Source organism: Hyaena hyaena, unplaced genomic scaffold (assembly GCF_003009895.1).
Source record: "Hyaena hyaena isolate Hyena2069 unplaced genomic scaffold, ASM300989v1 scaffold_106, whole genome shotgun sequence".
Classification (NCBI taxonomy): domain Eukaryota; kingdom Metazoa; phylum Chordata; class Mammalia; order Carnivora; family Hyaenidae; genus Hyaena; species Hyaena hyaena.
In genome coordinates, this window is record NW_024080738.1 from 2,773,578 (window position 1) to 2,797,085 (window position 23,508).

Consider the following 23,508-nt stretch of genomic DNA (forward strand, 5'->3'; position numbering starts at 1 on the left):
TGTGTTTTTCAAATATGGTGCTTATGATGTTGAGATAGTTTCCTTCTATTCCTAGTTTGCTGAGTGTTTCTATCAAGAACAGGGGCTGAATTTTTTCAAATGCTTTTTCTGCATCAATTGAGATGATCACGTGGCTTTTATCTTTCATTCAATTAACGTACTGTATTATGTTGATTTGTTTTGAAATGTGGAAGCACCCTAATATTGTAGGCAAAAATTGTAGTTGATCATGGTGTTGATCATCTTTTTAATGTCCTCTTAAATTCATGAGAATTTTTGTATTGATAATCATCAGGAATGTTGTTGGTCTACAGTTTTCCTTTACTGTAGTGTCTTAATCTTGCTTTGATATCCAGATAATGGTGGCCTCAGAAAATGAATTAGGAATTGTTCCCTTCTCTCCAATTATTTGAAAGAGTTTGAGAAGGACTGGTGTTAATTCTTGAAATATTTGGTAGAATTCATTAGTGAAGCCATATGGTCCTAAGGGTGAGGAATTTTCATTCAGGTGAGGATTTTGATTACTGATTTAATCTACTTATTAGTTTAGGTCTACTCAAATTTTCTGTCTTCACAATTCAGTCTTGGTAGGTTGTGTTTTTCTAGGAATTTTCCATTTCATATAGGTTATTCAATTTGTTGGCGTACAGTTGTTCATAATACATGCTTGTAATTCTTTTTACTTTTCTAAACTCTATGTATGGTAATATCTCCTTTCATTTCTGGTTTTAATTATTTAAGCCTTCTCTATTTTTTTCTTAGGCTAGCTAAAGGTCTGCCAATTTTGTCTATCTTTTCAAAGAACTAACTCTTGGTTTCATTGATTTTTCTCTTTTGTTTTCCTGCTCTTTGTTTTATTTGTCTCTGCTTTAATTTCTATGACTTCCTTCCTTCTATGAGCTTTGGAATTAGTTTGTTCTGATTTTTATAGTTCCTTAAGGTATAAAGTTAGGTTACTGATTTGAGACTTTTCTTCTTCTTTAATGTATTTACAGCTATAGATTTTCCCTTTAGAGTTGCTTTTGCTGCATTCCATAACTTTTGGTATCCTGGTTTGCATTTTTATTTTCGTATTCCCTTTGTAATTTCTTTTTTGACCCATTTATTTTTTAAGGGTGTGTTGTTTGATTTCCATATGTTTATGAATTTTTTAGTTTTCTTCTGCTGTTGATTTCTAGTTTCATTCTACCATGATCAGAAAAGATACTTGGGTGATGCCTGGGTGGCTCAGTCTATGGAGCATCTGGCTCATGATTTTGGCTCAGGTCATGATCCCAGGGTTATGGGATTGAGCCTCATGTGGGGCTCTGTGCTGAGAGTGGAGCCTGCTTGGGATTCTCCTCCCCCAGCCACCCCCCCCCCCCCCCCCGNCCCCCCCCCCACCGGGCCCTTCTTCCCTGTGCTCTTTCTCTCTCTCTCTGAAATAAAAAAAAGAAAAAAGAAAAGAAGATAATTGGTATGATTTCAACCTTTTATGTTTCTTAAGAGTTGTTTTGTAGTCCACAATATTGTCTACAATGGAAAATAATCCTAGTGCAATTGAAAAAAAAAATGTATTCTGTTGTCATTGGGTGGGGTGTTCTGTACATTTTTATTAGGTCTAATTGGTCTCCATGATGAGTCATTTTTCTCTTACTGCTTTCAAGACTCTCTCTGTCTCTGACTTTTGACAGTTTGATTATGTCTCCATTTGAGTCTCTTTGGGTTTATCCTACATGAATTCCACTGAGATTCTTGGATTAGTATATCTATGGCTTTTCTCTAATTTTAGAAATTTTCAGCCACTGATTTTTAAAATAATCCTTCTGTCCCTTTCTCTCCCTCACTCTTTCTCTCCTTCTGTGGTTCCTATAGGTATATATTCATCTCTTTGATGGTATTCCATAAGTCTCTTGGACCCTATTCACTTTTCTTCATTCTTTTTTCCCCTTACTCTTGAGATTTCATTATTTCAAATGACTTGTCTTCAGAGTGCTGACTCATACTTATGCCTGTTTTCTTTGAACCTGCCTAGTGAATTTTCCAATTCAGTTACTGTATTTTTCAGCTCCAGAATCTGTTTTTTTAAACAGTTTCTTTTTGTTGATATTCTTATTTCATTTATATATTGTTTTCCTAATTTCCTTTAGTTCTTTGAGCAAACTTAGAAAGTTGTTTTAAAGTGAGTCTGAACCACATACTTCTTAAAAAAACTGCTTTTGAATATTTTGTCCTTTTGAATGGGTCGGGGCACCTGGGTGGTTCAGTCTTTTAAAGTCCAACTTCGGCTCAGGTCATGATCTCACGGTTCGTGGGTTCGAGCCCTGTGTCGGGCTCTGTGCTGAGAGCTAGCTCAGAGCCTGGAGACTTTTTCGGATTCTGTATCTCCCTCTCTCTCTGACCCACTCCTGCTCACGCTGTCTCTCTCTCTCAGAAATAAACTGGAATGGGTCATATCTCCCTGTTTCCTAGCATGCTTGTGAGCTTTTGTTGAAAATTAGGCATTTGCAAAAACAGCTACCATTCCCAGGCTTTTCAGACTTTGTCACGGAAGACCTTTACTGATTTGCAGGTTCCTGAACCTTGATATCAGTCTAGGGCAATAGCTTCAGGCCTTCAACCTTTTTCTGAGCATGCATCCTGTCTGGATCTGTGTGTGTACTTTTTTTTCTTGTTCTATAAATTCTACTAAATAAATCATATAATGATCTATAGTCTTCTAATTCACTTAAAGATGCACTTATTAGGATCCTAATATATATGTTAGGCTACATATGCATGGCAGATGCCCAGACCCTTTCATTAAAAATGTATGATCAAGGCTTTGGTTGTCAACCCTGGGAGCTTTTAAAAAAATACTAGTTGGAACCCCATCCAAATCAATGTAGTATCTCTGGAAGTTAATATTATTTTAAAAGCTCAATGGATGTGCAACTAGGATTGAAAACCATTGGGCTAAGAAGGCAGGATGTAAATAACAGAAGCCCAAAGTAGAAGAAGTGTGCACAGAGGGTCACTATTGCTTGGTAGTGTCAGATGGGCCAGGTTAGACTCTTGGCACTGTGAACTAGCTGTATGATCTTGTATAATGTGCTTATCCTCGCTCATCTTCAATTTCCTTAAACTGGAAATTAACTTTCCATAAATTGGATTAATAATGGTCCCATCTTTATAGAGTCATTCTGAGGATTAAATGAAGTAAGGCATGGAAAACACAACTCTCGGCTCCTGGTAAATGTTCATTAAATTATTATAGCAGTATTAATTGCACTGCAGAATATCACCCGATAAGGTATGAATGAAGCAAATCTTGCAAGGTGGAAGGTGGGGTGGGAATATTTCATATGAATGCTGGAGTTAGGTAATATTAAATTGAAGGCAAGCACAACTCTATTGCCCCTGCATAAATTGGCTTAACACAGTTTAGGAGTGTGATTCAATAGAATGTTTTTGTTTTTGTGTTTGTTTCCTTAATCCTTGATGAAGAAAAGGACCCAAACGAGTAGATTTGGCTGAACAGAAAGCGTTTTTGGCTACTGTTGATAGATTCTGAAAGGGTTTATTGATCTTTAACACTAGACCTTTCACATCTTGAGAAAAGGGCTCCCTGAAACCATGATGAGCCAGCCTGGCCATACTGCATAAACAGTCCAGTTTACTGTTAGCATATAAACATTGCTTTGGCATTAATATAGAAAATATGAATAAGAGGGTCCTATTCATAAATAAAATATTTGGATAAGAAGTGAAGCCACCACAGCGTTAATTTGTCTGTAAAGTCAAAAAGAACCAAGAAGAATAAATAGAAAAGTCAGTGCCAGCATCAGGGAATACTTCGGATGTATGGCAATTACCTGGTTAATTTAGTCAGGGTGGAAAAATTCAGAACTCTTCCAAATTGGCTATTCACACTGACTGAAGTATTCAGACAATTAACAAATCTCTGCTTTGTGTTCGGCGGAAGGTTAATGTTCAAAATATGTAACAAAATGGTAGAGTACAGAACTCAACAATGGAGACAAATATTTGCCCAATCAGATCTGATGTCATCTGTAAATAATGTGTCTCATCTCTCCCTGCATGTACTCACTAACTGTCAGCTGTGGGGTTAGACCATCTCATGTCTCTTTTTCCCTACCACTCCTCCATGAAAATTGATTCTTCAAGATGTTTTACTTAAAATTTCAAATATCCCAGCTGCCTCTCTGCACTCATCAGTTTAACCACTTAGCAACAACAAAAATGTCTCCATTTTTTGTTGCAGAGATATCTAAGAGGAAGAAAGAATTTTTAAAATTATTAATATTAATGCATGGCTCTTTTCAAAATAGACCATTTAAAATACCGCTGGAGTTGTACAAAAACAGCAGCGGAAAACAACAAGAAGGAGAAACAGAAATGTAAGCTCCGTCTATGGCCAACCAAGAAGCACATCCAATCATGAATATAGTACAGAAGAAAAGCTGACAAAAGCAGTAAGGGTAAAGATACCAAGAAGAAATGTTCATAGCTGCAGATGTTGGCGAATTAACAGAGCAGTGTTTTCTGGGGTTTGTCTCTTAGAGGGCCAAAACCAACCATCTCTCATTTGAAACATGAAGCACAGATACTTTTGGCAGCTTCAGGAAGCTTGGAAGGAAACATTGAATGAAAACTCACATAGACAAGCCACTTTGCAAGAAATAGTCCATCGGGGTGCCTGGGTGGCTCAGTCGGTTAAGCATCCAACTTCGGCTCAGGTCATGATCTCATGGTTCATGGGTTCAAGCCCCACATCGGGCTCTGTGCTGACAGCTCAGAGCCTGGAGCCTGTTTCAGATTCTGTGTCTCCCTCTCCCTCTGTCCTTTCTCTGCTCATACTCTATGTCTTTCACTCTTAAAAAATAAACATTAAGCAAATTAAAAAAAAAAAAAAACAAGAAAGAAACAGTCCATCAATGAGACTAAGGAAGCATTTTCTCAGTTCAGCTGATAGATGTAAGATTTTAGTAACTCGTTCACAAACACACACACAACTCCAGATATTAAGATGAATATCTACTAGCCTGCAACATGGCACTGATTCTCATTTTCACATAAACGTGTCACAAATAGCTGCTCCAGAAGGAATTTATCTTCTTCAATGATACCACAAAGGGGTTAGGGGGTTAAATAGAAATCTAAAATATACAGAAAGCACTTACATTTAACAAATGAGAATTTTAGCTAAGTACATCGCTGCAAAATTTTTAAATCTTCAAGAAGCAATGACTTCTCTAAACCAAGAGCACAGAGCAGAAATATGAGAGCTCAGAGAAGCTGTGACAGGACAATGGAAGGAGATGGAACATAAGCTGATCTCACTTAGAAAAAAGTGAAAGTGAATATTAAAATTCTCCCATAAAACAAAGGCTAAACTAGAAGCACATAAATGAGAAATACAGTAAGGATTATAAAGAAGATAACCGAGAAAAGCAAGTTTACACAGAGAAAAAATAGTTTACACAGAGTAAAAAAATCTATATAAAATATGTATAGAAAAAACCAGAAGAGAGTCAAAGGGCACAACTAAAGTATCCAAAGAAAGGAAAACTTGATGGAAATGGAAAATACTTGTTGATATAAAAATGTTTAGCTTTCCAGAATGTGAGCTCATTTTAAAAGTGCAGGGGTGCCTGGGGGTTCAATCAGTTAAGTGTCCAACTCTTGGTTTCTGCTAAGGTCATGATCTCCTGGTTGAGTTGGTGAGATTGAGCCCCAGTTTGGGCTCTGTGCCACACTCCTCCCACCACCCTCACTGCGGCTCACAAGGGCACATACACTTGTGTGCGTGCTCTCTGTCTCTTTCTCGAAAATAAATAAATAGACACTTAAAAAATAAAATAAAAATCCCAAAAAAAGATACTGGACAAAAGTCAATACCCATTCAAGATTAAACAAACAAAATGGCTCTTAGCAAACTAAGACCTTAAGAAGTTAACTTCCTTAATTGCTCATTCTGATAAAGGATATTCATCAAAAATCTACAGCTAATGTCACACCTAGTAGGAAATTTCAAAACATTTTTTCCCATAATATTGAGAACAAGGCAAGGATTTCTACTCTCGCCATTTTGATTCAACTTTGTACTGGTGGGTCCTAATGTTTACAATACAACAGGCAGCCAAACACAACGCCAGGAAAAAGAAAAACTAACTGTATTTTCAGGGGACAGTGTTTGCACAGAAAATGCTTAAAAATCTATAAAACTATTACTAAAAATAACAAGATTAAAAATTAGTTTTAATCAGAAAACAAGATAAAATAAAATTCCATTTACAATAACACCAAAGGAAAAACCTCATAAAATACTTAGGAACAAATTTACAAAAGGCCAGCAAGGCCTCTGCAATAAAAAGTATTAAAAAATTGCTGTGAGAAGGTAAAAATGGATAAATGACTTGAGCATACATTTAGCATAAAAGATATATAAATGATCAGTAATTACATGAAAAGTCCTCAACATTATTAGTCCTCAGGGGGTGCAAATTAAAACAAAATGAGATAACATTACATCCTACCAGAATCACCAAAATAAAAACACTGACCACAGCAAATGTTAGTAAGGAGGGAGAACTGAACATTTTATTGATGAGACTATGGTAAATCTACTTTGGAAAGATTCCTGGCACTGTCTTGTACGACTACACATGTACCTGCCCTATGACCCAAGAATCCCATTCCTAAGTATTTACTTTAAAAAAAAGGATAACTTACATTCACAGAAAAGACTTAGACGACCACAATGGTCAGTGTAGCTTTACGCACAACAGCCCCACACCGGCTAAAGCTCAGGTGTCTGATAATAATGGGATATTTATACAATGGAGTACTAGAATCAATAGCAAAGGAAAAACTACTGACACATGAACTGATACAGATAAATCTCAAAGACAGGCTGAGTAAAAGAAAACATATACAAAAGCATGTATACTATGTGATCACATTTATATCAGGTTCTAAAATAGGCACAACTAGTCTCTGCTGCAAAAAAATATCAGAATAGCATTTGTCTCTGGAAGGAGTGGAAGATGGCGATTGACTTGGAGGGGCAGGAGATGAAAGGCTGGGGCTATGTTAATGTTCTATATCTTGACAGGCTTGAGTCACACATATGTATACATATGTCAAAACCCAGCAAATGTACGCTTAAGATTTGTGTATTTCATTGTAGGTAAATCTACACCGAAAGGAAAAATTGTAGCACATATTTAAGTATTTTATGATATGTATGTGAAATAAAGGAAGTGAATTGATCCCTGCGATTTACTTTGAAATGGATCAACAACATAAGATACGTAGCTGGACAGATTGACAGATAAATATATTATTATATAATGAACGTAGTAAAATGTGGAATCGACAAGATGAGTGAATATGTGTTCCCTGTAAAACTATTTCAACTTTGTTCTGTTTAAAATTTTTCACAGTAAAATGTTGGGGAAAAAATTATTTCAAGAGGCTAGAAAGTAAATGGAAAAAGTAAAACAATCATATTTGGTAAGGAGCAAAACTGAAATTGATCATTTCAAAACAGAAAGATGACCAAGTTAATAAATTCAAGAGCTACTTCCTTAAAATAAAATGGATGGATTACATAATTTGATACAGAATATATGTATTAAATAGAAATACACAAAATAAATTATTATAGATACAAAAACTTCAACAGAATCATAAGAGAGTACTTCAACTCTCTGCAAATCAATTTTGAAACTGAGATATAATGCATGGTTGTTTAGGAAAATAAAAATTTCCAAAGATGACACTAAAAGAGATAGAAACCTAATTAATTTAAAAATGTTTCCATTATCTTACTCAACATTTGTATGTGTTCTCTAATGAGAAGGTGTTTTCAGATATATAATCTACCACATTTTCATAACTAGTAGTCTGTAAAAATTTCTTACAAAGTTAAACTATAAAAATTCCACAAAGGTAATATACCAAAAAAGGAAACCCACAGCCCATGTTCACTTATGGATATTGATGCAAAATATTCAATAAAAGCAAACAGAGTCTTCTAATAATACCTCTATAATTCAATATTAGGAAATCCATTACTGTATTACCATAGATCATCATATTAACTGGTTAAAAGAGAAAATTTATTTTATCCTCTCCATAGATATTTAAAGGACTTTAATACAATATAATATCTATTCCAGATAAAAAATGTTAAATACTCAATACTAAAAACAGGTACCTCATAACATGAGTTGCACACACATTCACCTATATTTAATATCTATTTAAATATAGATGTAGCATATATCTGGTTACAAAGAGGAAGAGAAAATGAGAGGGAGGATGTATGCATGCATGTATGTACATATGTACGTATGCACGTATGTATGTGCATATGTACGCTTGTACATATGCATACCAGCCTTCTGCTAAAGCATTCTCTTTACAGTCTGGAGCAAAATAAGATATTCCTTGCCAGCAATATTGTTTATATTGTCTCATAGCTACCAATCACTGTAACAGACGATAGGAATAATAGAGGTATAAAATTTGATGCAAAATTATTTTTTAATTATTATTATTAAAATTATTACTTGATATGATTGCTTCTCTGGAAACTGTGGTTATCTCTGGAACACCTCAAAGATTCAACTAAAAGTATATCAGAAATAATAAGAATATTCTGTAAAATAGACGAGTGAAAAAATAATAGTCTTCATATATACAAACCACCACCAGGCAGGTGATATAATAACAAAAAGTAACTAGAAATAAAATGTTTCCTTAAAATGATACTGAGGAGCATAACCAAAACTTCAAATATGGACAAACAGTCAAATCTTAAATAGGAAGAATAAATATTATAAAGATATCAGTCCTCTCGAAGTCAATATATGTGAATTTAATTTATTCACAGCAAAAATAAAAACAACATTTTTTAACAACACAAGCTAATTCTTAGTTCATGAAAAATTTCTGAAGGAGAAAAGTAAAGAGAAAGGAGAGAATCTAGCAGATATTAAAACATATTAAAAAGCTATGTTAATTAAGTAATCAACCCATAGATTCATGAATACTTGATTCATGATTCATGAAGAGTAAAAAGAACAAGGGAAAATATTACAAAGGCCAGAAATAATAAAACGTAGAGACACAATAATAGATGTTTTTATTTAGAGTTTATTACATACCAGGAATATTCTAAGCCCTGTACAGTATTTGCCTTGCATTATGTGTTCTATAATCCTATGAAATTGTTTTTATTCTCATTCATTGGATGAGGAAATTGAGGCAAAGAAATTATTTTAATGTTTTTTATTTATTTCTGAGATAGAGAGAGAGAGAGTGAGACAGTGTGAGCAGGGGAGGGTCAGAGAGAGAGGGAGACACAGAATCTGAAACAGGCTCCGGGCTCTGAGCTGGCTGTCAGCACAGAGCCCGACGCGGGGCTTGAACCCAAGAACCATGAGATCATGACCTGAGCCGAAGTCAGACGCTCAACCGACTGAGCCACCCAGGCGCCCCTCTTTCGAATATTTTACAGTATACTGTACACGTTATTACCTATTCATAAATAACAAAATTTAAAATAAACAACTAACTGGGCAGATATTTTAATCATCACCTGCATAACACTATCTCTGCCCATTGAAGCAAAGAATCTTGGTGAAAACACAAAAGGAAATCATGAGGTTTAAGAGGAAAGGAAAGAATGGCAGAGAAAAAAATCGTTCAATGAGTTGGGTCTTTAGGGATGCATTTTCTTCAGGTCATTCTTTCTTTTAACAATCTACAGAAATGAAAGTCCTTTAGAAAATAACACGATAAAGAGAACACTATGAATAATAATAATTCAATAATAATAATAATGATAACAGTAACCGCTAACACTGGATTGGTGCTTCCAGTTTGCCAGCCACTATTTTAAGTACTTTGTGTATATTTCCCTCATTTAACCACCTGCAGCAACCCGACGCGGTATATGTGCATGTTATTGCCTGCATTTTCCCGAAAGAGTAAATTCGAGTTTCCATTTGGTTCATTTCCATCAAGTGAAGAATCGTGGAGTGGAGTGTAGACAAGGGCAGATGACAAAACCATCTGGCCATGTTTCCACAAGCCAGGCCGCTGGGCAGAGTTTCCCGAGACATCACCTCCTCCCACACCTGGAACGGTTCCAGACACACAAGGTCCCACACAGGTCACCAAATGATGATGATGGCCCCTGGGGTGGCCTGACCCTGAGCAAGTGTCAACATTCAAAGACAATGTTGCTGATGGTGCAATTTCCTGCTTTGAATGCTCCACATTCCTGAGCATGAACAGGGAAGGCTAATACAAAGATTCATCCCGGAGCGCATACTGAGTGCCATGTGGTGGGGGGCTTGTGAAGACGGGGAAGGCAGTTGGGCACCATGCTTGTAGCTGACTGTTGCGTGGCGGTGGCAGGTGCCGCCCAGGGAAAGCTTTAAGCATGGCACTTTGAGAAAATCTCACTCCGTAATATCTTTTCGCCACACCTCTGTCCAAAGTGCCTGACGTCCCACAAGGACGCCTTGCTGTCTGCTGTCTGCCAACTCCACTTTTTAAATGAAAATCCAACGGAAAATAGATACATATTTTTCACTAAACCAAAGAGTGAATTATTTTAAAAGTGCAAAGCATAGAAGTCGGCGTCAGATATCTGTTCTAAGCTTCATTCTGCCTTTTCGTGACGCCACGCCACCAGGCAAGCTTACTTAGTCTGAGTTTGTTTCCTCGTCTGTGAAATGGGGCTACCCATTCTCATTTCATAGGGTTGCTGTGAGGATTAAAAACAGACACACACACTCCACCAGACACAGAATCCAGTTAAATGCTAAAGCATTCAGTTAAGTGCTCCACTAACATCAGTTTCCTCCTACACTTTCTTACCCAATTAACCCCATCTTCTTGGCAGGCAATGCAAGAGCAAATCTGGTGCCGAAACCAGATTTGACCGTCTTGGCTGGAACCGGCCCTTTGTGCAGTAACCACCCCGCGCCCTTCTGTTCGCTCCACTCCCCTGACCCCTGACCTAGTCCGCTCCCCGCAGTTCATAGCATGGTAAGCCAATCTCACAATGAAAAGGGACGTTTCCTACCTTTGAAAAAAAATGGGCAGGGAACCAGCAGACTTGTGGTGCCTTCCATTTCCCATATGTAAATTTCGCAAAATACTTTCCAGTAAGCCATCTCTTAGGGCTCATAACGTGATTAATAACGTTAGGTGTCGCGGTCACTCAGAGTACTTGAGATAGAACAGTGTCTTAGGAATGTATAGTTGTTGAATTATGAGAGGGGGGTGGTTTGATCTGTTTTCCTCCCATTCACACGCATGCGAGAGCCTCACAGGGACTACGGGAATCAAGCGAGCGATCATTTCACAAGTAAAACTTTTTTTTTTTTTTAAATATTTTTATTTATTTCTAGGAGAGAGAGAGAGACAGCGTGAACAGGGGAGGGTCAGAGAGAGAGGGAGACACAGACTGTGAAACAGGCTCCAGGCTCTGAGCTGGCAGTCAGCACAGAGCCCAACGCGGGGCTCGAACCCACAAACCGCGAGATCATGACCTAAGCGAAAGTCGGACGCTTAACCGACTAAGCCACCCAGGCGCCCCTCACAAGTAAAACTTTTGATTGAAATCCAGCAGTGAATTAATAGGGCTCCTGTGGGCAAAATCTAGTGTCGCCTCGGGCATCCGGAGACCTCAGATCAGCAGGACTATAGAGACTGGACATCTCAGAGTAGCTCTTCCCGGGAGTACTTTAAAACATGCTTCCCGGGTTCACATTCATCTGAAATTTCATTGCTGTAAAGTTGAATCTCACCGGTGCAGGCATGATTAGGTACGAGTTTCTCCCTACAGAACCTGTTTCAGTATCACTCACCCTACTGGGGTGGTTGTATTCTAGAAACGTGCTTCCAAAACTGGCCAGTCCTAACAGCCAGGCTCCCCCACCTCCCCGCGCCGCCCATCACAGCGAACGCTGCAGGCTTCTACTCTCATCAGCGGAGCCACATGCCCTTTTCCGGGCGTCCATTCTTCTTCCATTCCATGTCAGACAAATTAAAACACAGGCAGGGCCTGTATCCCAGCCACCCTCTTTATCTGCCTTCACATTCCTTCCTCTGCCTATTCATGCTGTTGCAGAGGTCTGGACCAGCTTCCTGTAATCTTGGAGGGGAAAATTTCTCCCTTTAGTGCAGCCTTCTGAGCCTGGTTGTTTTGGGTAACTGATTTCCTCTCCTCTCCTCACTTCTGTGCATATAGCTTCCTTTGCTCAGCCTGTGAACCCTCCTCCGATGGTGAGGAGGGTCTTCTAAGCCCTAGGACTTCAGGGTGCTCCTCTGTTTCCTGCTGTCAGAGTGCAGGATTTCCTGAGCCAGGGGTATATACAGAGTGGAGGCACTGCTGGGCTCTATCCTGACCGCACCTCATAGGGATCATCCTACTGGGTACAACACGTTATATTTATATCTCAGGGCACTGAGGTCAGTCCCTGCTTTGATATATCATTTCCTTCATTCCCCAAAGCTGAGCAGAGTGGAAAATCCTTTCTCCTCAACGACTTCAGCTCTTACCCTCTCCCTGATTTGATTTGGGAGTGGTCTTTCTTCCTCAATCCCTAAGCTGAAGGATTTAATTAAAATTAAAGGTAAATTAATAGCTGGAGAAGCAAAATGTTGCAGCACGAGGCGTAATCTTCCTGCTGAAATCTGAGTGTCCTAAGTATTTAAAACTCTGAATCATTTGAAAATAAAAGGACTCGTAGGTATCCCTGAATTAGGGTGAGTTCTCTGGTCTTTTTTATTTCTAATGGAGGAGTAGAACTAGACACTTTTAACAATTTAAAATATGCATTGCATAAATGAGGAAACGCTTGAATAGTAATTAGAAATGACCATAGAGATAGGTACTATTTTAATTCTGGGAAGGTAACGTTTACCTTCAGGGGAGATGCAAAATCAGATACTACGTTTCCCACGTGGTTCTATAGCAGGAAAACCACCCCTTTACTTCCTGCCGCCCCAGCCTCCGGGTGCCCACCTGCTTACCATATACCTGATATAGCCCAGAATTCCCAAGGGTTTTCTAGAATCCAAGGCAATCCCAGCTTTCTAGCCTTACGACTGGAGCAGGGGCTCAGATGCACACCCAAGGTCACCTTCAGCACTGCTACAAAACAACCACGCTGCCACCAGATGGTCCCAAGGGGTCCTCCGGTGGCCGTGACAAAGTGTTTCACAGTTGGTCCTGACCGAGGCCGTGGACCTGAGAGCAGGCCTCCGCTCCCAGTGCCTCAGCAGCCCATGCGGTTTGTCAAGCTCAGTGCACTCTGTCCAGTACGGTGCTCACACCTAGAACTGCACACAACCAACATGGCGCTCTCAAACCCATTTTCTCAGGCACTTCCTGGACCCTCAGACTGCCCCCTGGGGGTACCTCCCCAGCATTCACGCTTTGGGGGCTTCTCACATCTTCAACAGCCAGCTCAGGGGAGGAGCCCCAGTAGACGTGTCCCTTTCTCTTCCCTCGGAGAATCTATCTGGGGAGCCTCACTGCTCTCTCTGTCCCTGGGCCTTGGTTCAGAACATTGTCTTCATCCAGACAGATTTCCTTAGCTGTGGATCTGAAAAAAAAGCGGGTAGAAATCTCTTTGTAGGCACACGGACAATCGTTTTCTCACAGGACACATAAAGCCTCATTATCTACAGTTTTGACTAACTTCGCCTCAGTGAGCAGCCTGCTGTGTTCTAGATCATGGACTTGCTTTGTATCCAATACTTACAGCCTCTCCTACAGGATCATGTCCAGGAAATACTGGCTGTTTAGACCTGGTGCCGAGGCCACCTTCCCCTTCCAGGTGGCTGTGGTCTCCTCCAACTCTTGTCGGGAGTCTCCCCAGGAGTCCAAGCGCCGACCTCCAGATCCGGGCACATATGTCTCATGGCTGTGCTAAGAAGTACCCTTGCCCTGGAGACATGCTCCCGTGGAGGTGAGTCTCTTTGCAGGCAAAGTCAGGCAGGCTGTCCTCTGACCGCATCAGGCTGATGCTCACAAGTATCTCTTGTGAGTTCTACTAATATAGGCTCTCAGCTCGCTGTGAAGATGATGGCAGTTTTTCCAGGGGCAGCCTTCGTGCCCCTTCTGAATGTTAGATGTCCTGCCTGGAGTGGACCAGGTTGCACCAGGCCTAAGTCAAGCCACACTGCAACCACCTTGCTTCCCCGCCTGCCATGCTTCTGCCTCCCAGGCTGCATGCTCTTTGGGACCACATCCAGCCCAGCCTCCACGTCCTCTAGGTACAAAAAATTACCTCACGTGGCCTGAGGGTACCTCGATCTCTAAAGAGGGTCAAAAAGATAGGAATGAGCTTTGCGCAGTGGCAGTATCGTAGCCAATGAGGTTTATCCGAGGCGCGATTATTGCTAATTGAAAAAGATAGGAATGAAAAACTCATCTCTGTAAACTCCGAAGTTGAATTTGTATATGAGATTTGAATCACAACAGTGTCTGGCTCCTCCCAGCTCGAGGGGCAACCAGGTCCACGGGTAAGTGGTGGTCGGGTGTCCTGGGACCAGACTGAGCCAGATTCTGGGTCATTAGCTTGTGCGGAGTCAGTGGCCAAATTGGGGACTGTATTTCATGACATTGAATATGTGATCATTTAGCATTGGCTTGAATTGGGGAGTGTGGTCTCAGAAGGCCCTGGAAAATACTGTCCTTTTCAGTCTCGATCACTGAGTTACGCTGACAATTGCCATCATTGTGAAACAAAAAAGATAGTTCCCGACTCCAAGAATCTTACACAACACTCAGAAGACAGTAAAACAATTCTGAACTAAGATACTGTGTTCACTTACGGCATTAAGAACCGAAAAAGGAAAGCTCAAACAAACAAACAAACATTAGTCATGCAGTGATTGTAAAAGCCAGGCTTTCATATGTTGCCAAGCATCGCATCGGTAAATTTCTAAATGATACCATCTGACCAGCCAATGGCCACCATGCTGTTGTCAATGAGAACATTTATTTCTGTTTGAGAAGTAAAGGTTTCCTAACAAAGGGCACAGAGTTGAACGATACAGCTTTGTCTCCACCTGCAGGAAAGAGGAGACTGAATTCTTTCTTAAAGTTATTTGAAAACATGCAAGGCCTCTAGGATTACCACTAAAAATATCAGGTATCATTAGCACTCAGGCTTTAACTACACATTCTTCTGTAATAAAATAGTTATTGGATCAAAACAGGGACAATTAAAAGACATAATGGATGTGGACCACTATACTTACTTTTACAACCTTTTATTGAACTATAATATACATAGAGAGAAGTTCGCAAAGCTCAACGCAGAGCCTGATGAACTGTCTCAAGGTAAAGATATTGGTAATCATCATCTAGGTTAAAAAATGGGACATTAGCAGCCCCCAGGAGCTCATTCACAACTGCACTTATTTTTTAAACCAGGATTTAAAAGCTTAGTCTCCGACCTATCCATCAGTACATCTAAGGGAGGACGGAAGCCATAGGCTGCAGACAGACTATCGTTCCCTATGCATCACGGTCCCGGTGCTGCCCCTAAAAAGGCCATTGCCAGCCCTGCTGTGATGGGGAGAAGGCAGCAGCTCTCTTTCTCTGGCTCCTGTCTCCCACAGGGCTCCGGACAAGACCAGCTCACGTTCCTGTTCAAGGATGGGTCTAGCCCTCATTTTCGTGAAGCTACATTTCCTTTATAAAACTCAGATGAAAATGAAGCAGAGTTTGCAAACTGTCCTCCCCCAAACTCAACTGTCGTGTATTCCCTGCAGAATCTTGGCCCACAGTACTCAGGGACCCAGATAAGAGTAGAGGTGCCCGCCAGTTACCACAATCAGCACGTCTAACGTTGTACACCCACACCGAGTAAGAAATCATACCCCTTTGCCTATGGTCCTCGGTACACCTTCTAACAACAACAAAAATCTGCATCTGATTTAGGTTATTCCAAGCTGCCTGTCATCTAGTGTCTTGAACCTATTATTTTATACACTGTTGTCGTTGTTTCTGATAGGATAACAATGTTGTACATCCAGTCCCTTTACTCCATGTTGGCTGGAAGTAGAAATCTGAACACTTCGACTCTGACAGTACTCTGGGCTCTGGAGAAGAACGAGGTTTCTAGAAATACAAAGCATTTTGACGATCCTTATGCTTTGATATATAGTAGGAACTGGTTTTTCTTTTACCGTATATGTGCGGGTGCTTGTTTTGTGATCACAAAGTCTGTAAAATATCTCCAGGCTCCATTTTAAAAGCAGTTAACAATCCAGTCTCCTACTGATGCACATAGGGAAGAACCAATTCACATTTTAATGTTAAGAACCCAAGGGAAAAGGAGACAAGATGAAAAGAAGAATAGAAGGGAAATAATGAAACTTAACAAAATATAACAGCCTTCATTTTCTTTCCAGCTTTTAAAGCATATGTTAAAATAGTTTGTTAGACTATTTCTAATATTTGTTAAAATCATTGGGAAAACATATTTGGACATTTGTCACTCAAAGAGTTAAGCCAGACTCCCCGGGGGGGACTTGGGAGGCTGGTGACCCTGCCAGGTGCTTTTGGTAAAAGGGAGGTAACAATGTGTCTAGTGCATATTGTGGGCACACTTCAGCTATTCAAACCCAGACAGAGGAAATGGGGGAATGGAGCTGGGGGGAGGGGTGGGGCTTAGAAAATGAATAAAGAGAGAAAATGGCCCCAGACTCTCTACTGTGGCTCTTCATGTGATGAAAGCCTGCATTGTGTGAAGCTGTGAGTCCAAATAAGAAGGTTATTCAGTTATCACATCTGAAATATGAAATCATTCTAGTCCAGCCATTTAGTTTCTCATCCTACCAAAAAAAAAAAAAAAAAAAAAAAAAGTCCTTCTCATTAGCTTTCACTTTTTTTCTTCTGCACAGTCATTTCATATTTTTAGGCAAAAAATTTATTTTTTTTAAAACCTTTCTTCTCTATCCCGTCAGATGAATGCGCACATTCCAGTGGACTGGGGTGAGTGTTGGGATCTAACTTGAAGTTCGCCAAAGGAGCCCTCCGGCCCCCTGATAAGCATCCCGAGCGTCATGTGGGGAGCAACCCTCCCCCTCCCCTTCTCATCGCTAAAACAAGCTTCCCTCTGCATCCCGGTCTTTCACTCCATCTATTTTCCTTGGATGAGAGCCTCACAGTGAATAGGAAACATTTTTAAGAGAGGGGAGGAGGGGTTGTGAAAGAGATTTAGAGGCCAAATGGGGCCTTTGGAGGAAAAAGAATTCAGAATCGCTGATATAACTCAATGGCATTCACTGTTGCAGAAAGTAATGAACGTTTTCCTTAGCAGCAGCTCATCTAGTGTCCCAGACTAATTGGAGACCATTTTCCAAGAAGAAAAGAAGGGTATGTGGTTCGCAGCCATGCATCTGTGCGCGGTGCCGAGAGCCATCCGCCTTGCCTTGCGCAGACTTTTGTGTGAGGAAAAGACTCATCTTTGTCCTCTGCCTCGTTCCTTGTGTGGCATTCTCTCATAGGAAGAACCGAGGGGGGAAATTAGATGGCTTGTAACCCGCTTTAAAAAGGTACATTTTGTCTGAAGATTATGTGCTGCAGTTTGATCATAATATTCTATGTCCGAATATCCTCACACCTCCCTACAAAAGAGAGTGTATATAAAATATCCAAATATTGATCCTGAAGCTGAGTCTTCTATTAAGTGAGCTGAAAATGTAATACGTTGAGAAACAATGGGGTCTCCTTTCTCAATTCTTCCATGAGGATATCTGACCAGAAATAGTAATTTTCATTCGTTGTATCAAAATCTCTAAGTTACTTCACCCTCAATACTACCTTTGAGGAGAAGGGGCATTTCTTTCAGGGAAGGGTCGGTTGGCCCGGTGTACGGGCTAGAGGGTGACTTTTATGCTTCTCAGTGGTCTTGACTTCCAAGGAATTAGGCATTATGCTGCTTTACATATTCAAGAGCAAAGTTCTGAACTTTTAACTTTCATTTGGCTAGATATCAGGTCATGGGGTATCTGGACAGCCTATCAAATTTCTTTTCTCTTTTTGAAGGCAATCTTTCCGGTTTGAGAGCTGAAACCATGAAGAGTGAGGAACGATTTTGGTTTAGTTTGAACTCACTGCATTTCTAAGTAAAGAGTTCAAAACTCTCCTTATTCAACATCCTGACACTTTTTTTTTTTTTTTTTTTTTTTGGAATATCACTGTGAATTTTCACTGCAGCAGGTAGATATCTCTAAGATCCTACAGGGGTTAAAATTCTATTCATTCCTTGGCCGGCAGAAAATTTCTTCCAATTTAGGGAATACTGTGAACTTGCTCATAGAAGGTACCTAATAAATATTTATTAATTCAGTTTAATCTAGGATAATATCTCTGAGGACTATTTGGTAGCTGGATTCTTGAACATTCCTACAATATTTGTTCCTGATAGTTCAATTCTTAGAGGTGGAACTGAGGTGGGTAATTTTCAAGTGATACTCATCTCTGGCTCCCTTTCCTATGATTTAGAGACACAGCGTTCTGAGGTGACTTCAGGACAGAGCCCTGGATAGGCCCTCTCTCAGTGAAGCTACCCTAAGAATCTGAAAGGATCTATTCAAGGTTCTTGGATGGCTCCTGATGGCTCAGCTGAGACTGGTACCTCTGAGTCCCGCAGGACCCCCGGGTGCCGTTTGATCTTCTTCATCTCCATACTGCTGAGCCTGAGAAGTCACATAGTCTGGCTGGCACCTTTCCAGACCACTTCATCTGGTGAGAAAAGAATAAGGAGGCTTTATAGCGATGAAGAAAATCTGCTGCCTGTCTTAGATCCCGGGCCTAGGCAAGAACAGTATCTAGGTTCATCAAAGCCCAACAAGAGGGTATGGAGATACCTCTGTTGCATACAGGAATGATTGGCCTAAGGGGAACCCATGGCTGATGCCAGCATATATTGTTCTTGCCTCCAGATTAGCTCCATCACAGGCCAAAGAAGTCTGGAAAAGAACTGGTGGCCATATTAACTTTTAATATAACAACTTCTAATACTCATCAAGCACTTATTATATATCCTGTACTGTTTTAAAGTCCACATTAATTCATTTTATTCTTACAAGAACTCTATATGGCTGATACTAAAATTCTTCCTCTTTTACTGATGAAGAAACTGGAGCAGAGAGATTTTCGGTATGTTGCCCACAGTTACATATTGCGATGGTATACAATTGTGTGAAAATTCTTTGGAACTCTTCTCTTCAAGAAGTGGAGTGTCAATCTCCTCTTCCTTTGGTTTGAATCAGACTTAGGACCCAGTTCTAGTGAATGGAACGTGCTGGAAGTGATGGCAGTGCTTGTCGCACTAGGATAAAAGACGTTGTCCCTTCTTGCTGGTTCTCCCTTGGATTGCTCTCTCTGGAAGGTGTTATCATATCTTGAGGTCTACTAAGCAGCCTGTAGAGCGGCCCACAGGAAGGACCAATAATCAGCACCAGGGTGTCCCCCGTGGACACGAGGCGCTCTGGAAGTAGGTTTTCCTACCCCAGTCAAACCTTCTGATGACAGCAACCCATGATAGACCCTGAGCCAGAAATGTCCAGTTAAGCCGCTTCTAAATCTCTGAACTGCAGAAACTGTGATATAAAGGTTTATTGTTTTAAGCTAGTCGGTTTGGGGTAATTTACTATGTCTTGATAGGTAACTAATACACACAATAATATCTAAGAGTCAGTGCCAAGATACCAACGCAGAGGGTCTGAAAACAGAGCCCACAGTTTACCACTATACCATTCTGCCTCTGTCGACACAAAGGAGATTGTTTGATGAGCTTAGATTCTGACAAAAATATTCAAGGGGCGCCTGGGTGCCTCAGTTGACTAAGCGTCCGACTTTGGCTCAGGTCATGATCTCAGTTCATGAATTTGAGCCCCACATCGGGCTCTCTGCTGTCAGCACAGAGCTCGCCTCAGATCCTCTGTCTCCCTTTCTCTCTCCCCACCCCTCAAAAATAAATAAACTTAAAAAAAATAGTTCAATAATTTGGAAGATTATTTCTTCCAAACTGTAAGAAATTCTAATGTGTTTCTAACCATTTAGAAATTCAATAATGGCAATGCACACACTAGCTACTTAGTCATTCCTTTCCATGAATACTGAATAGAGGTTGTTGAGGGCTTTGGTCCCATCCTGCTTTTTCTAGACTCCAGGCAGACACTATCTTTCTGTTAGCACTATACTTCTGTCACAATATAATTAATCAGATCACAGCTTATTCTCATGTCATTTCTATCCTATAGATATACCATAATCACCTTAACCATATTAGATATGTATCAAATCTATGGACCTCAAGTATTAGCCTTATTTTTATCATCTATTACTTTTAGGCTGGGAGGAAAATATAAACAATTCATCTCTTAGCTAGGATCACTTCTGCATGTGGTGATTTCCACTTCTAATGTGTTGGTCAGGGCTGCTTCGGTGTCTGAAGGTTGACTCTCTGCTGCCACCTTGCTGATAGAGTAAATCCTAGCACCCACAGCCCTGGGCTTTGTACAGAGGGGAGGCTTAGGAAGTGTGGTAGTTTTTATCTCTCTGCCAACACTCTCCACAGAAACTGTTAAACAGCTGCCCATAAATAACCATCATTTGACATAACTCCACCATCTGCAGCAAACATGTAGTTCCCTACTGCCCATTTTTCAGGATCGAGGTACTCAGAAGATCCACTCAGACATCCAGAAGGCACTTGGTAAATAACTTCTCAGTTTCTTAGAGTCAAGGGAGACACGTGGCCTTAATGACGTTCCAACCGGGAAGAGCTAACTTGACCCTGGGATCCCGACACTCATCGTCTCTCCCCAGGACAGATGCCACAACCACAGTCTCTCTGCTTCCTGTGTCTTTTCCACGTAGCAGCCATGTCACTCACTCCTCTGCTTAAAACCCAGAGCAAAGTCCAGGTTTCCCACCAGGTAATACCAGAACTTTCCACAACCTGAGCCTGGCCTAGCTTTTCTCTCAACAATCTTCGTGGTTTAGTAACATCGAACTCTATGTAAATTTCTTGAGCGACCCTCCTCTCCAGCTCCACACGCCCTCTCTAACTCTGAAGATTCAGCCTTGAGTTTGTCTCTCCTGGAATATCATTGTCCCATTCCACCTCTGCCTTTGCCGCTGCCCCTTCACCACTCAAGTGACCGCTCACCCTCCGGGCTGCTGCAGTACCCTGAAGACAGCCCCGTGTCCTGAGATGCCGTGACACCATTGTCTGAATGCTTGTCTCCTCCAGTACGGTCTGAGCTCTTCGACAACAACCTCAGGATTACATTTAACTTTGCATTCCTTGTATCTGACAAATAGTAGGTACTTAATAAACAAGATAATGTACATAAAATGTTGAGCACATCACCTGATCATAGTTAAGTGATCGATTCAGGTTGTTGTTGCAGTTATTGTTAATTTGCTGAATGAAACCAAAGGTTCTCACGTATCCACGGTGGGGGGGTGGGGGTGCGGAGGGGGCGGGGAGGAGAAAAGGGATTTGCTCTCTTCCAGGTAACAACTAAAGAGAGGAAGGCTGAATGAAAAGAAAGAAACGTAAGACACACATAGAAAACAATGAAGACTAAAGACGCTAGAGGGAAACAATGAAATAAGCTAAATATGAAATCAGTGAGAAGATTAAACAAAGCAGGGGGAATTTGACAAACTTTCCTAGCCAGCCAGATAGTCTCCACCAGGAAAGTGGCTTTGAGGGAAGTGGTAAATTCCCTACAACCTGAGTCATTACAAACTAGACCAGACACACCACTTCAAAAGACGTGTCAGCAGACATCAGGGAACCAGCTGAGTTAGTGGGCTTTTTCATCCTTAATTTCTCTGATTCATTCATAAAGTATTTATAATAAGGCTGCAAAACATTCCTTACATCTTTTCCCATTTGTTCACCTTCATTTTTCCGACGGAAAGGTGTGCAGTCTTAATATTTACTTAGCTAACATTACCCAGCAAGGGGACTGTGCAAGCCCACAGTGGCTAATGTTTAACAATAACCTAGAGACGGCCATTTTACTGGAAACATTTTTTGACACAGACTGATTATTTCTATTAGGTCTATATTGGGGGAGAAAAAGATCTTAGGGCAAATTGCTGTTGGGTGTTTGTTGATGTAGCCTTTGAATAAAATTGGTCAGAATACATTTTCTTTTTTTTTTATTTAATTTTTTTAATGTTTTTATTTATTTCTAGGAGAGAGAGAGAGAGACAGTGTGAGCAGGGGAGGGTCAGAGAGAGAGGGAGTCACAGACTGAAACAGGCTCCAGGCTCTGAGCTGGCTGTCAACACAGAGCCCGACGCAGGGCTCGAACCCACGAACCATGAGATCATGACCTAAGTGAAAGTCGGACGCTTAACCAACTAAGCCACCCAGGCGCCCCCATGTATTAAAAAAAAAAAAAAATTCTCCCTATCCATGTTGTTTGCAGATTTGTCTGCTGTAAGTTGTGTAGCCAGTGGTTTTCTTTGTGAGGATCCCAGCAAAAACCCTTTTGGTGTTGTATTAGTTGGCTTGGNAGTCACAGACTGAAACAGACTCCAGGCTCTGAGCTGGCAGTCAGCACAGAGCCCGACGCGGGGCTCGAACCCACGAACCGCGAGATCATGACCTAAGCGAAAGTCAGACGCTTAACCGACTAAGCCACCCAGGCGCCCCATGAATACATTTTCTTAAAATAACCACCACGGGACACGCAAGTTGCACTTTATTGCTCTCGCTCCCTCACTGCTTCCTCGTCCTTCTTCCTCTGCTTTTTTTTTTCATGTAATACTTCCTAGAAACAAAGCCAGACACCAGAATAAAAAGAGCTGATCCTACTATTCTCTTCAGTTGTTTTCTTTAGTTTTTTAAAATGTAGTCATATTTTTCTGACTCTGTTGATTCGAATTTTGCCTAAACAACATCTTTCCGAAGTATCTCTGCAAAGATGATTTTAGATTATTTCCAGCTTTCACTTGAGCTGGCATCTGGATGCTTTATTTTGTTTTGGTGTATTAAAATGTAATACTTCATTAAAAAAATAAATAAGTAATCAGGGTTTTTTGAGCCACTTGAGCAAGATCTGGGGAGTGGGGGCAGGGAGTCTCTGGTAGGACCCTCTCATTTTAGTGAGGAGCGAGCCAAGCTCCTAGATGTATCCCAGGGTCAAAAAGCTAGTGGGAGTCAAAGCCTAGGCTAGAACCTACATGTCCTCATTTTTCATCTAGACCTTTTCCCATGATTCCAAGGATTAAGTGGGTAGAGACAACGGAGTTGTGTGCATTTTTTTTTGCTTTTTCTCCAATCTAAATTTCAGCAATATAACCATAATAAAGATAAGAACTGCTAACATCCAGTGAATGCTTATTTCATGCTTATCCCCAACCATCCATCAAATAGGAGAGCAACCAAGCATAATGTAAGTGGTGCCAAACACTAAATACCGTTCTCAGACTTTTTCAAAACCATA

The 23,508-nt window shown here is 40.6% G+C and overlaps 1 protein-coding gene and 1 pseudogene across 3 annotated transcripts in view; one reads left to right on the forward strand and one right to left on the reverse strand.

Moving 5' to 3' along the window:
• COG6 (component of oligomeric golgi complex 6) overlaps nt 1–23,508 on the reverse strand; it is a 164,720-nt gene that overhangs the window by 39,614 nt on the left and 101,598 nt on the right. The window lies entirely within an intron of this gene.
• On the forward strand, nt 14,359–14,491 carry LOC120234325 (annotated as a pseudogene).